The 15,563-nt window shown below is 45.2% G+C and overlaps 1 non-coding gene across 1 annotated transcript; it reads left to right on the top strand.

Annotated features, from left to right (window-relative positions):
- The first annotated feature begins 1,918 nt into the window (after positions 1-1,918).
- LOC124623480 lies at positions 1,919-2,020 on the top strand. The gene has a single exon (XR_006980692.1). It is a non-coding gene; the product is annotated as a U6 spliceosomal RNA (small nuclear RNA).
- Positions 2,021-15,563: the final 13,543 nt, after the last annotated feature.

Genomic DNA, 15,563 nt, shown 5'->3' with positions numbered 1-15,563 from the left:
ATTGCAAATGATTGAAGCGATTTCATAAATTCACTGTAGCTCCATTCATTGACATATGGTCACGACACACTACAGATACGTAGAAAAACTCATAAAGTTTTGTTCGGCTGAAGCCGCACTTCAGGTTTCTGCCGCCAGAGAGCTCGAGAGCGCAGTGAGACAAAATGGCGACAGGAGCCGAGAAAGCGTATGTCGTGCTTGAAATGCACTCGCATCAGTCAGTCATAACAGTGCAACGACACTTCAGGACGAAGTTGAACAAAGATCCACCAACTGCTAACTCCATTCGGCGATGGTATGCGCAGTTTAAAGCTTCTGGATGCCTCTGTAAGGGGAAATCAACGGGTCGGCCTGCAGTGAGCGAAGAAACGGTTGAACGCGTGCGGGCAAGTTTCACGCGTAGCCTGCGGAAGTCGACGAATAAAGCAAGCAGGGAGCTAAACGTACCACAGCCGACGGTTTACAATTGCTACAGGCCCTGACACCCGATGACAAAGTCAAACGCTTTGAATTTTCGGCGCGGTGCAACAGCTCATGGAAGAGGATGCGTTCAGTGCGAAACTTGTTTTCAGTGATGAAGCAACATTTTTTCTTAACGGTGAAGTGAACAGACACAATGTGCGAATCTGGGAGGTAGAGAATCCTCACGCATTCGTGCAGCAAATTCGCAATTCACCAAAAGCTGTGTTTTGTGCAATCTCATGGTTTAAAGTTTAAGGCCCCTTTTTCTTCTGCGAAAACAGCGTTACAGGACACGTGTATCTGGACATGCTGGAAAATTGACTCATGCCCCAACTGGAGACCGACAGCGCCGACCTCATCTTTCAACAGGATGGTGCTCCACCGCACTTCCATCATGATGTTCGGCATTTCTTAAACAGGAGAGTGTAAAACCGATGGATCGGTCGTGGTGGAGATCATGATCAGCAATTCATGTCATGGCCTCCACGCTCTCCCAACTTAACCCCATGCGATTTCTTTCTCTGGGGTTATGTGAAAGATTCAGTGTTTAAACCTCCTCTACCAAGAAACGTGCCAGAACTGCCAGCTCGCATCAACGATGCTTTCGAACTCATTGATGGGGACAGCCTGCGCCGTGTGTGGGAGGAACTTGATTATCGGCTTGATGTCTGCCGAATCACTAAAGGGCCACATATCGAACATTTGTCAACGCCTAAAAATACTTTTTGAGTTTTTGTATGTGTGTGCAAAGCATTGTGAAAATATCTCAAATAATAAAGTTATTGTAGAGCTGTGAAATCGCTTCAATCATTTGTAATAACCCTGTATATGCTTCTGTCATTCGCCTTGACTGGCTAGTCTCCCAGTCGTCTTGTTAGCAGCGTAGTCCGGCCAGACCGACACACCAGCATCCGACACAGTGGGACGCCACTGTCCTGGATTCCACATACCACAGGTCGCTCCAGCACCAAGTCAGGCAGGGCACAGCGTCTGGGAACATATTTATGACTACGCATCGTACACCATGGCCCACGGGGTCGACGCCCACCACAATGTGCTTGCCATATATGGGCACAAGTCTAATGTAATGAAGTATGGGGAAATAAATAATGATTTCTATTTACTTCGAGCTGCTTGTAACTTCTTCCGCCCAATTACTTCCATCACAGAGTACCCACACCCATACAGACCTTTCGTCCGTTGTTGCAGCTACGGTAAGGTGGTCCGAAATTTCAGTCGTGGTCGCTGCAAAGAATCATACACCATTGTCGATACGTGGCGTCGTAGACACATTAAGCAACGTAAACCTAGTTCTCTGCAGATTTAGTTGAAAACTTTAATGGTGGACGCGGATTAAGTCTGTGCACTATTACACATATGAAATCAATGCGGTTGCTAGCCTCTGCTTGTCCGGTCAAACGGGATTTGACTATTCACTACTGTAAAGTCAGGTACTGTCTCCAGTGGGAAACGTACTAAACTTCTGCCCAGACAGAAAAGATTAGCATGGCCCCTGCGCAAGGATCACACGCAAAATCGAGAACCATTCCACATTTTTTATCAGACCTCCGAACACACAGCCAGGGGTGGAACAGATAGCCGCCTTGGTATCTTCAGATGCGCAAAGCGGTTCAAGAAAACTTGTTCTCCAGATTAAATTTTCTTCAAACTGTTCAAATGTTTTTAAAATCTTATGGGACTTAACTGCTAAGGTCATCAGTCCCTAAGCTTACACACTGCTTAACCTAAATAATCCTAAGAACAAATACACACACCCATGCCCGAGGGAGGACTCGAACCTCCGCTGGAACCAGCCGCATAGTCCATGACTGTAGCGCCAGAGACCGCTCGGCAATCTCCGCGCGGCAAATTATCTTCCATTTTAAGTACATATCACAGTATTGTCGTTATTTATGCAGATGGAGCCCGGCAAGCGAGAGTCCTCCGTTTTTCTGCTGTTTGCCCTGATAGGGTTTTTTAAGTGCGACTCCGGAACAATTTAAAAATTCTGATGTGGAGTTGTACGGCATTATGACGGCGCTGGAGCGGATTCACTGGCATCATAGTACAAGATTCCTCGTCCTGTTCAGACTCATCCGGTTCGCTACAAGCGGTCTCTACATCTACATCTACATCCATACTCCGCTAGGCACCTGTAACGAAGGGCGTTGCTCTCCGTTGGATCTTCTCTATCTCTTCTATCAACCCTATCTGGTACGAATCCCACACTGCTGAGCAATATTCAATCAGTGGGCGAACAAGTGTACTGTAACCCACTTCCTTTGTTTTCGGATTGCATTTCCTTAGGAATCTAGTCTGGCATCTGCTTTACCGACGACCAACTTTATATGATCATTCCATTTGAAATCACTCCTAATGCCTACTCCCAGGTAATTTACGGAATTAACTGCTTCCAGTTGCTGACCTGCTATATTGTAGCTAAATGATAAAGGATTTTTCTTTCTGTGTATTCGCAGCACATTACACTTTTCTACATTGAGATTCAATTGCCATTCCCTGCACCATGCGTCACTTCGTTGCAGATTCTCCTGCATTTCAGTACAATTTTCGATTGTTACAACCTCTCGATATACCACAGCATCATCCGCAAAAAGCCTCAGTGAACTTCCGATGTTATCCACAAGGTCATTTATTTGTATTGTGAATAGCAACGGTCCTACGACACTCCCCTGCGGCACACCTGAAATCACTCTTACTTCGGAGGACTTCTCTCCAGTGAGAATGACATGCTGCGTTCTGTTGTCTAGGAACTCTTCAATCCGATCACACAATTGGTCTGATAGTCCATTGGTCCACCAAATGTATTCCGTAGACCAGTTGATTCAGCTTATCCATAACTCCTTACAGCGGCTCCAACACTGTCGTAAGGAGGTGATCTTCTGCTGGGTACCTGGACACATCAGGACAGAGGGAAACGACAGCCGACAAGGAAGCCAAAGAGGCAAGTTGTACGTTGATGAACCGTCCCTTTGCACATCGTCATATCGTCATCCGAGAGACTAATGACGCCTCAATGGGAAACTAAATGGTTGAAGGTGGCGGGAAATAAACTAAGGTCTCTCAAATCGACCAAACATGCTTGGCACTTGCTCACCAGATTGTGCATAGGACATAGCGCTTCAATACACCTTTTCCTGCTCCGGCAGGAGGATCCACCACTCCGCGCAGTTTGTGATATGCCGATTTCGGTTCAAATGTTTTAGATACGTGTGTCTTGTATACAGGGTGGTCCATTGATCGTGACTGGGCCAAATATCTCACGAAATAAGAGTCAAACGAAAAAACTGCAAAGCCCGAAACTTGTCTAGCTTGAAGGGTGAAAACAGATGGCGCTATGGTTGGCCCGTTAGATGGCGCTGCCATAGGTCAAACGGATATCAACTGCGTTTCTTTAAATAGGAACCCCCATTTTTTATTACATATTCGTGTAGTACGTAAAAAAATATGAATGTTTTAGTTGGACCCTTTTTTCGCTTTGTGATAGATGGCGCTGTAGTAGTCACATACATATGGCTCACAATTTTAGACGCACAGTTTGTAACAGGTAGGTTTTTTAAATTAAAATACAGAATGTAGCTACGTTTGAACATTTTATTTCGGTTGTTCCAATGTGATATATGTACCTTTGTGAACTTATCATTTCTGCTGTTACAGTGTGATTACCTGTAAATACCACATTAATGCAATCAATGCTGAAAATGATGTCCGTCAACCTCAATGCATTTGGCAATATGTGTAAAGACATTCCTCTCGAAAGCGAGTAGTTCGCCTTCCGTGACGTTCGAAATGTATTGACAATGTGCTGACGCATGTTGTCAGGCGTTGTCGGTGGATCACGATAGCAAATATTCTTCAACTTTCCCCACAGAAAGAAATTCGAGGACGTCAGATCCGGTAAACGTGCTTCGACGACCAATCCACCTGTCATGAAATATACTATTCATTACCGTTTCAACCGCACGCGAGCTATGTGCCGGACATCCATCATGTTGGAGGTACATCGCCATTCTGTCATCCAGTGAAACATGTTGTAGTAACATCGGTAGAACATGACCTAGGAAATCAGCAAAAATTGCACCATTTAGATTGCTATCGATAAAATGGGGGCCAATTATCCTTCCACCCATAATGCAGCACCATACATTAACCCGCCTAGGTCGCTGATGTTCCACTTGCCGCAGCCATTGTGGATTTTCCGTTGCCCAATAGTGCATATTATGCCGGTTTACGTTACCACTGTTGGTGACTGACGCTTCGTCGCTAAATAGAACCCGTGCAAAAAATCTGTCATCGTCCCGTAATTTCTCTTGTGCCCAGTGGCAGAACTGTACACGACGTTCAAAGTGGTCGCCATGAAATTCCTGGTGCATAGAAATATGGTACGGGTGCAATCGATGTTGATGTTGCATTCTCAACACCGACTTTCTTATATTGCCGATTCTCGTGCAATTTGTCTGCTAGTGATATGCGGATTAGCCGCGACAGCAGCTAAAACAGCTACTTGGGCATCATCATTTGTTGCAGGTCGTGGTTGACGTTTCACATGTGGCTGAACACTTCCTGTTTCCTTAAATAACGTAACTATCCGGCGAACGGTCCGGACACAATAGCCATACATCAACACGATATCGACCTTTTCCGCAATTGGTAAACGGTCCATTTTAACACGGGTAATGTATCACGAAGCAAATACCGTCGGCACTGGCAGAATGTTACGTGATACCACGTACTTATACGTTTGTGACTATTACAGCGCCGTCTGTCACAAAGCGAAAAATGTGGTCCAACAAAAATATTCATATATCTTTACGTACTACACGAATATGTAATAAAAATGGGGGTTCCTATTTTAGAAAACGCAGTTGATTTGCGTTTGACCTATGGCAGCGCCATCTAGCGGGCTAACGATAGCGCCATCTGATTTCCCCCTTCAAGCTAGACGACTTTCGTTCTTTGTGGTTTTTTCGTTTGACGCTTATTTCGTGAGATATTTGGCCCGGTCACTATCAACGGACCACCCTGTATTGACGTAAGGGCAGCCCTCAGTTTGGCTGGAGATATGTCCTCAATCCTCCCTGATAATGACGTCAGCGTTACACGGGCCCTGGAAGTTTGTGAACTGTAGGGCCTCATCCCTAATTTGCCGAGGCAGGGCAGCAACCTATGACATGAAGTAATCTGCCTGTAGGGACAGCCTTGTCCGCCCCTCCCCCCCTTCACGCCCCCTCCCCCTCCAGCCTCTCCCACAGAATGACATTTCGTAAGGGCGCCGACGACGATGAAGGTGAGCACCCTGCACCCAAAATCATTATCATCGCCTAAAGTCAGTCATTTAAACCACATAGAAATCTAATCAGCTTCAGAAAGGTTCGAAGATCCGACCACCGCTAACAATTCGTACACCACCCCCAACTGGCTCCCCGCGACATCCAACGATAGTCTCCACAGTGTCAAAACGGCATTAGAGCTCAAAGTCAATAGCGAAGAAAAGGTCACACGAAAGTACCACACTGAAATATTTTCACAAACAAATGGAATTTATTGGCTTAAACTCGCCAACTTCCCTTCGCTCCAGTTAGCTAACATAAGATATCCTTCCAATCGAGCACACACCTGCTCAGTGAAAGGCAACAGACACCTGGAAAACTGCAAGAGGAGTAAACAGAACTCTACAAGCGCACACAGAAACGTACTTCGGGTTATTGTGATCTTTCCATATTTTAAAGTAACTTTGGTGATCAGCATTGACCACTGTTTCCCGACCTCAGATAAACATAAAAGGCCAACTCCGTCCTACAGGGCCGACGGCTTACCACACCAACTACAAGTGTTGCTGACCGACTACTCTACTTCACCGAGCTCAAAAACGCTGCTTAAAATTATTCAACATTTAGCTCTTTCTGCCAATCAGAACCAAGAACAGAATGTAGGAGTTTTCATTGACCATTTCATGCTCCCGCTAAAGGCGCTACTGTAAGGTCCTCCCAGGATTGTTAGAAGTTTCTTTCTGATAGGTTTTGGAAAACGCTGGCCACCACGAAAAATTAAACCATTGAGCGTTTAAGCCAGGTTATTCGTCTGCGACCAGAACCTACTGAGCAGGCTAATGGAAAGCCCATACCCTTCCGCTGGCAACCGGAGACTGGTTCTGGCGATCAGGACAAGCATACATGATGTGTTCAGACTTGGTTGTATTCCCTGTATATACAGAAATAAAGATCTAGCACACTTTCATCATGCTTCCAGCACGACGCTGGGCTTAAGCAGATAATGCAGTTTTCTGTAACGAAATAATGTTTCGAAAAGTCTGCACAAATAGTGGGCTAGATTTTGATAATGTTTCAAAGTGTTGCGAAGACTAGCATCTCGCCTTAAATGTTAAATGTTAAAAAAAGGTAAACTTTAGCGCTTCACAAATTCGCAGTAACCTAGTATCTGTGACGATAACATCAATTTCTCAGAACTGGAATTACTCAACGCAAATAGTGGGCTAGATTTTAATAATGTTTCAAAGTGTTGCGAAGACTAGCATCTCGCCTTAAATGTTAAAAAAAGGTAAACTTTAGCGCTTCACAAATTCGCAGTAACCTAGTATCTGTGACGATAACATCAATGTCTCAGAACTGGCTGTAGCAACGTGTGGGGATACTAAATAGTATCATCACGAATTTAAAAGCACCCAATTTCTCCATGATAGACGGTGTCTTGGGGAACCTCAAAATTTAACGTGAACTTCAACGCGAGAATCTTTTAACGGATTGTGGTTGCACGTAAAGTACACCAGCAGCAAGATGCAGTCACACTTTTACTGTGCGATAGCATCGGTAATGTTACCGATGACAACACCACTAAGGCGGATTTATTAAATAACGTTTTCTAAAACTCCTACACCAAAGAAGACGAAGTAAATATTTCAGAATTTAAATCAAGAATCACTGCCAACGTGAGCAACGTAGATACAATCCGTGTAGCGAAGCAGGTTAAATCGCTTAATAAAGGCAAGGCCTCCAGACCAGATAGTATATCAATTAAGTTCCTTTCAGAGTCTGCTGTTACTTACACAATCTCTCGCTGGACGATAGATCGGTAGCTACGTCTCGAATGTTGCACTCGTCACACCAATACGCAAGACAATAAATCTCATGTACTGTGCTCTAACATTATAAACTACCTTGGACAAAACGGTTTATTTACACAAATTACTGAGTGCTGCCGAAAGGGATCTCAGATTGATTACATATTCCTAGACCTCCACAAGGTTTTTGACACCGTTCCTTATAAGCGACTTCTTGTCAAATTGTGCTACTAGACTCGTGATTTCCTGTCATAAGGATTCCTGTCAATTGGTAGTAACTCACGGAAAGTCACCGAGTAAAACTGAAGTAGTGTATAGCATTCTCCAGGGAATTGCTACAGGTCTCCTGTTGTTTCTAATCTACATAAACGATGTAGGAGACGATCTGAGCAGTCCTCTTAGATTTTCTGCAAATGATGCTGTTACACACCGTCTCATAAAGTCATCAGATGATCAAAACCAATTGCAAAATCATCCAGACGTGATATCTGTATGGTGCGAAAAGTATCAAGTGACTCGTGAAGTCACCCACATCAGTAGTGGAATGAATCCGCTGAATTCCGTTTACATGATAGGTGATACAAATCTGAAGGCTGTGAATTCAACTAAATGCTTTGGGATTACAATTACTAATAACTTGAACTTGAGCGATCACATAGATAATGCTGCCGGGAAAGAGAATCAAACACTGCTATTTATTGGCAGAATTCGTAGAAGATGCAACAGGTGGACGAAGGAGACTACATACGCGACTGTTGTTCGCTTTCTGTTAGAGTACTGCTGTGCAATAAGGGATCCTTAGCAGATATTACTGACGGAGGACATCGAAAAAGATCAAAGGAAGGCAACTCGTTTTTTACTCTCGCCACATACAGAAGAGAGTGTCGTTGAAACGATGCGAGAGTTAGGGGGGCAATCATTAAAACAAAGAGTTTCGTTGCGGTGAGATCTTTTGACGAAATTTCATCGTTCTCCTGCGAACGCGAAAATATTTTATTGACACCCACCTACAAAGAGAGAAAAAAATCATCGTCATAAAATAAGAGAAATCGGAAATCCCACTGAAACATTTAAGTGTTCGTCTTTCCCGTGCGCTTTTCGAGTGGGGGCGGCAGAGAAGTAGAGAGATACTGGTCGGATTAACTCTCTGCCTGCCGCTTAATTGTGAATTACAGAGTAGTCATGTAGATGTAGATCGTAGGTAATGCAGGCGATAAACTTTGGTTCGTTGGTAGACTACTGGGGTAATGCAAGGGGTCAAAATACATGTGTGACCCATTGTAGAATGTTGAGCAAGTGTGTGGGACCCATACCAGATAAAAGTAACAGGGAACGTAATGCAAAGAAGGTAAGCAGAAATCCTCACAGATTTGTTTGACCCACGGGACATCCTCAGCACTATGTTGAAGAAGCTGAACTGGCACATATTTGAAGATGGACGCCAACTAATCTGCGAAAGCATACTTGCAAAAATCCGAGAACCAGTATTAAGTGAAGAATCTAGGGATATTCTACATCCCCCTATGTATCGCTCCCTTACGGAGCATTACTATTCCACATAAAACAGTGATAAGAGGTTGTATGGGGTCGTACATGCGAAAAAGAGATTTTTGACGCTAGATATGACACATTACGAAGCTAAGATCTGTATCCATATTTTCTACACTGAGAAAACAAAGAAAGTGGTAGACCTGCCTAATATCGTTTGGAGACCCCGACAACACGCGGAAGTGCCGCAACACGACATGGCATGGATTCGACTAATGTCTGAAGTAGTGCTGGAGGGAACTGACACCATGAATCCTTCAAGGCTGTCCATAAATCCGTAAGCGTACGAGGGGGTGGAGATCTCTTCTGAACAACACATTGCAAGGCATTGAAGATATGCATAATAACGTTCATGTGTGGAGAATTTGGTTGCCAGCGGAAGTGCTTAAACTCAGAAGAGTGTTCTTGGAGCCACTCTGTACCACTTCAGGACGTGTGGAGTGTGGCATTGTCCTGCTGGAGTTGCCGAAGTGCTTCGGAATGCACAATGGATATGAATGGATGGAGGTGATCAGACAGGATGCTTACGTACGTGTCACCTACTAGAGTCGTATCTAGACTATCAGGGGTCCATATCACTACAGCTGCACGTGCCCCACACCATTACAGAAACTCCACAGGCTTGAACAGTCCCCTGCTAACATGCAGGATCCATGGCTTCATCAGGTTGTCCCCATACCCGGACACGTCCGTCCGCTCGATAGAATTTGAATCGAGACTCGTCCAGCCAGACAATATGTTTCCCGTCATCAACAGTCCAGTGTCGATGTTGACGGGCAAAGGCGAGGCGCCGGCCGAAGTGGCCGTGCGGTTAAAGGCGCTGCAGTCTGGAACCGCAAGACCGCTACGGTCGCAGGTTCGAATCCTGCCTCGGCCATGGATGTTTGTGATGTCCTTAGGTTAGTTAGGTTTAACTAGTTCTAAGTTCTAGGGGACTAATGACCTCAGCAGTTGAGTCCCATAGTGCTCAGAGCCATTTGAACCAAAGGCGAGGCATAAAGCTTTCTCTCGTGGAGTGATCAAGGGTACACGAGTGGTCCTTCCGCTCCTAAAGCCCATATCAATGATGTTTCGTTGAATGGCGTGGTGTCACCGCAAGGCACCATACTGGCTAGGTTGTAGGCTCCAAATCGGCCGCGGTCCCTCAGTACACATCGGACCCGCGAGTCGCCACTGTCGACGCTAGCAGACTGAGCGCCGCCACTCGGCTGGTCTTACGAGACAAGCTAGAGCACTGTCCAGTTCTACAGCTGACTTTAATAGCAATGGTTCACTTCTTATAGCTTCAGAGATCTCATTTGCAGAGACGCTAGTTAGCATAGCCTTCAGCTAAGTCAGTACCTACGATCTAGCCAGGTGCCACATACAGTTTATGCATTGCCATTTGATCTATATGTGTGAAGCAACCAGAATTGTAAAGGAGTATTCGCAGTTCAGTTTATAACTGCACTTGTAAATATTATTGTACAAAGTCAAGATCGACGTTCATCGCTGATGCTGAATTAAAGCTAAGTATTTAATTGTATTCCTGTCTACTAACTTCTAATCACCTAAGATGTTCCAGACACATCCCGTCAAGTATAGTTCCTTGATCCTCACGTCAGCCTACATGATCAACGCGTGCTATAATGGCCATCCCTTGTGATCAGACTAAGAGTCAAACTGCGTGACTCAGACGGGTCACCCTTTTTCAATGAGGCTCATAGTTAAGCTTCATAAATAACAAATGGTTCGCACACTGACACTTGTTGATGGCCCAGCATTGAAGTCTGCAGCAATTTGTGGAAGGGTTGCACTTTTGTCGCGTTGAACGACTCTCTTCAGTCGTCGTTGGTCCTGTTCTTGCCGGATCTTTTTCCAACGCAGCAATGTCGGAGATTTGATGTTTTACCGACTTCCTGATATTCACGGTACACTCGTGAAATGGTCTTACTGGAAAATTCCCACTTCATCGCTATCTCGGAGATGCTGTGTCCCACCGCTCTTGTGCAAACACTACGTTCAAACTCACTTAAACCTACGTAATCTGCCACTGTAGCAGCAGCAACCGGCGAAACTACTGCGCCAGACAGTTGGTGTCTTATGTAACCGTTGTCGACCGCAGCTCCACATTTTGCCTGTTTGCATATCTCTGTATTTGAATACACATGTCTACGTCAGTTTCTTTGGCGCTTCAATGTATGACAGAGGATGAAGCTAAGAGCTGTACCCATATATTCTAATTTCACGTCTCCGCAATATCCTTTCTTTCAGGAGTGCTAGTTCTGCAAGGTTCGCAGGAGAGTTTCTGTAAAGTTTGGAAGGTAGGAGACGAGATACTGGCAGAAGTAAAGCTGTAAGGACGGGGCATGAGTCGTGCTTGGGTAGCTCAGTTGGTAGAGCAATTGCCCGCGAAAGGCAAAGGTACCGAGTTCGAGTCTCGGTCCGGCACACAGTTTTAATCTGCCAGGAAGTTTCATATCAGCGCACACTCCGCTGCAGAGTGAAAATCTCATTCTATTCTAATTTCGCTGCATAACGGACAGTCAGTATCCCGCGAACGAGAAGTTAAGGAAGCGGCGTCGTCTCGAGGACGCTGCAGACGAAGAGGCTGCCACGCGACGTCCCGAATGCCGGGCATACTCTCGTGTCGGGCCTGGGGAACGTCAGGCGTCGCGCGCCGTGGTATAAAAGTGTCACACGCTGACTGCTCTGGCCAGCGTCACGCGTCGCAGCCGCGGATCGGGTTTCTCGGGACACGCGTGCGTATTCCCAGCGGGACACACTCCTCTCGGCAAAAACGAGATTGCGCTCTTCCGGGACGCCCCAAATCCTTTGTCGCCTCTCGCTCACTACGCAGGACTGTACGAACGCATCGTGTCCCAGCGATGGAAACTATTTAGCTTCGCTAGGGCTTCTAACAACCCTACCACAACAAAGGTCAAAAATGATTGTAGTGTTGCTCACGCTGCTAAATATTGCATTTTCGGGCAACAACAGAGTTATATTATGTGGCAGGTGTTATCAGAGCACAGTTAATATAGTCATTTCTTGAAATAATGGATAAACTAGGCACTCATCTTTTCGAGTTTCCCACGCTGGTCTCGTTGTGAACTCATGGCTCAATCGTCGAAAATCTAGGTAGTGATGATTCCAAGCTCGGATGCAAAGTGGCCTAGGTGTTATTCTGCGATATTCAAAAGTCTGATAGATGTGTTTCATAAACCATTTTTGAAGATTTCACTTTTGCAAGTTAGGACAATGGTGATGTAAAAAAATAATCAGCACTCCGAATTTAAGTTACACTTCTTTTTTTTATTACTTTTGTTGCAATATCACGTAACTCGTTCCAAAACATCACTTCACAATATAAAACATACTTGAAGATATCTTCCTCACTGTTAAAGTTCACATTTCATAAACTGACTACAATTTGCGTCTTTTTAACATGACGACCAAAGCTCGACTCTCAAAAAGCCGCTTACGCGCCCAAACATCAGAGTTACAAGTACGTCAATGATCATAGTGACAAAAGAAAGAATACACATAAGAATAATATAATTGCAATATACACATATCGATGTATCGAAGTACCTATACATTAATGAAATCAAATCTGAATGTTGTCACAGAAATATGTTAACTATTTTACAGAAACACAGTAGAATATTGCTGGTATCGAGAGGTTGAGGTGAGGTGCCGTAATGGTTACGTAATTCAGGCTACTAGCCAGGTAACGCGATTAAATATCCACAAGCTTTCGGATGAGTGCTCCTCGGCCATTGTCTAGTAGTACTGACGTGTGATTTCAGCTGCCGTCCTTATATAGCTGTGCTACCGCCTGGGACGTCACTGGTCCCCAGTCCACTGCTATCTAAGGTATTGTTTTCGTTGCGTGCCTGCTTCAAACTGCCGATGATTGGGTCCTGTGCTGAGCTACAAACCGTGTTCTTTATTGTGGATGTTTCCAGACAGATTATATTTCTCTTTTATTAAATTATTGGGGAAACCATTTGTCTGTCTGATGATACACTTCAGAGCCAGAAAGGTGGTACACCTACCTAATATCTTGTAGGACCCCTGCGAGCACGTACAAGAGTCGCAGCACGACGTGACATGGACTCGACACATGTCTGAAGTAGTGGTGGAGGGAATCGGCACCATAAATCCTGCAGAGCTGTCCATAAATCCGTAAGAGTACGAAGGGGTGGAGATCTCTTCTGAATACCATGTTGCAAGGCATCCCATATCCGCTGATTAACTTTCATGTTTGGAGAGTATGACGGCCGGCGCAAGTGTTTAAATTCAGAAGAACGTTCCTGGAGCCACTTTGTAGCAATTTTGGACCTTTGGGGTGCCGCATTGTCGTGCTGGAATTGCCCAAGTCTGTCGGGATGCACAATGGACATGAATGGATGCAGATGATCAGACAGGATGCTTAAGTACGTGTCACATGTCAGAGTCGTGTCTAGATATATCAGGGGTCTCATATCACTACAACTGCACACGTCTCACACCATTATAGAGCATCCACCAACTTGAACAGTCCCCTGCTGACTAGGAGAGTCCATGGATTCATGAGGTTGTCTCCATACCCGTACTCGTCCGACCAGACAATATGTTTCCAGTCATCAACAATCCAGTGTCGGATCTACGGGCCCAGGCGAGGCCGAAAACTTTCTGCCATTCAGTCATCAAGGGCCACGAAATCCCATATCGATGATGTTTCGTTGAATGGTTCGCACGCTGACACTTGTTGATGGCCCAGCATTGAACTCTGCAGGAATTTGTGGAAGGGTTGCATTTCTGTCACGTTGAACGATTCTCTTCAGTCGTCATTGGTCCCCTTCTTGCAGGATCTTTTTCCGGACACAGCAATGTCAGACATGTGATGTTTTACTGAATTCCTGATATTCACGGTACACTCGTGAAATGGTCGTATGGAAAAATCCCCATTTCATCACTACCTCGGAGATACTGTGTCCTATCGCTCGTGCACGAACACTACGTTCGAAGTCACTTAAGTCTTGGTAAACGGCCATTGCAGCAGCAGTAACAGACCTAGCAACTGCAACAGACACTTGTTGTCTTGTATTGGCGTTGCCGACCGCAGCGCCATATTCTGCCTGTTTACATATCTCTGTATGTGAATATGCATGCCTATATCAGTTTTTCGCTTCAGTGTAGATGTCACGTCGAATGCAATTCGGTGTGTGCTGTCCAGAGCACGGTCTGCTACTGCTGATTTCTCAGAATACCATCCGCGGAAACGCCTCATCCGGCCGGTGTGGCCGAGCGGTTCTAGGCGCTACAGCCTGGAGCCGCGCGACTGCTACGGTCGCAGATTCGAATCCTACCTCGGGCATGGATGTGTGTGATGTCCTTAGGTTAGTCAGGTTTAAGTAGTTCTAAGTTCTAGGGGACTGATGACCTCAGAAGTAAAGTCCCATAGTGCTCAGAGCCATTTGAACCATTTTTTAAAACTCCTCTCGTGTTAAAATACGGCGCTGTTCAGTTGCTTTCACAGTCTGTTTGATATAAAACTATTCATACCCAAATGCTGTTGTGTATATTCCGGGTGTGCTGGGGCTTGAACCATCTTTCACAGGTCCATGAGTTTCCAGACATTTGCTGGAGGCCTAAAGACTGAAAACATATGATTCAGTCATGGATGTGACCACTGTCTATGTTCCACGTCAACCACTCAAAGTTGACATGTGGCACCACTAGAAGTGGTGGGTGTTGAAGCGATAGGAATGACGAGGACAACAGTGCAATCATTGTCGCAATACGGAAACGCAACGATTTATCTCCACCCAAAAGGGCATGATCATTGGCTTCCGGGCCAAACGTGGAAGCATTTTCAGACCGGTTATGTTTGTAAAGTGTTGAAGTGCTGCTGTGGTTTAACTGCACCGTGCATGGCGAAATGGCGCCCTCCATTGCCGGCACCGAGACAACTGTGTGGACCACTGGCCTTAGATCGCATGGGTGAAGGATGGCAGCGGAGGTGTGTTCGGGTGAATAGACGTTCAACTAGTAAGCTATTGTCCGCCAAGGTGAACCAAGGGGTTGCCAACAGTGTCTCCTCATCGAACTTGCAGCAAAGGTTGCTACGTATCGCGTCAGGAAACAAAGGGTGTCAGTGCAAGGGACTAGTGAATTAAGTCATCAGTCATCATCAGAATAGGAAGAAATTACATGTAGTGTCCCACATGGATCCATCTTAGGTCCATTGATTTTTCTTGCGTACATTAATGATCTCTCATCAGTCACACTGCCAGAAGCCGAGTTCGTATTATTTGCAGTTGACACAAGTACTGCAGTAAATATTATGTCGAGTGTAGTTCCAGAAAGATCTGCTAATGATATTTTCATGGATATTACTAGATGGTTTAAAGCCTACTCACTGATATTAAACTTCGAAAAGACTCACTATATGCAATTCAGAACCTGTAAGAGGTTTCCACCCAGCACA

The sequence above is a fragment of the Schistocerca americana genome, chromosome 7, assembly GCF_021461395.2.
Source record: "Schistocerca americana isolate TAMUIC-IGC-003095 chromosome 7, iqSchAmer2.1, whole genome shotgun sequence".
Taxonomy (NCBI): Eukaryota; Metazoa; Arthropoda; class Insecta; order Orthoptera; family Acrididae; genus Schistocerca; species Schistocerca americana.
The sequence above is the reverse complement of the archived record's forward strand: the minus strand, read 5'-3'. Positions and strand labels throughout refer to the sequence as shown.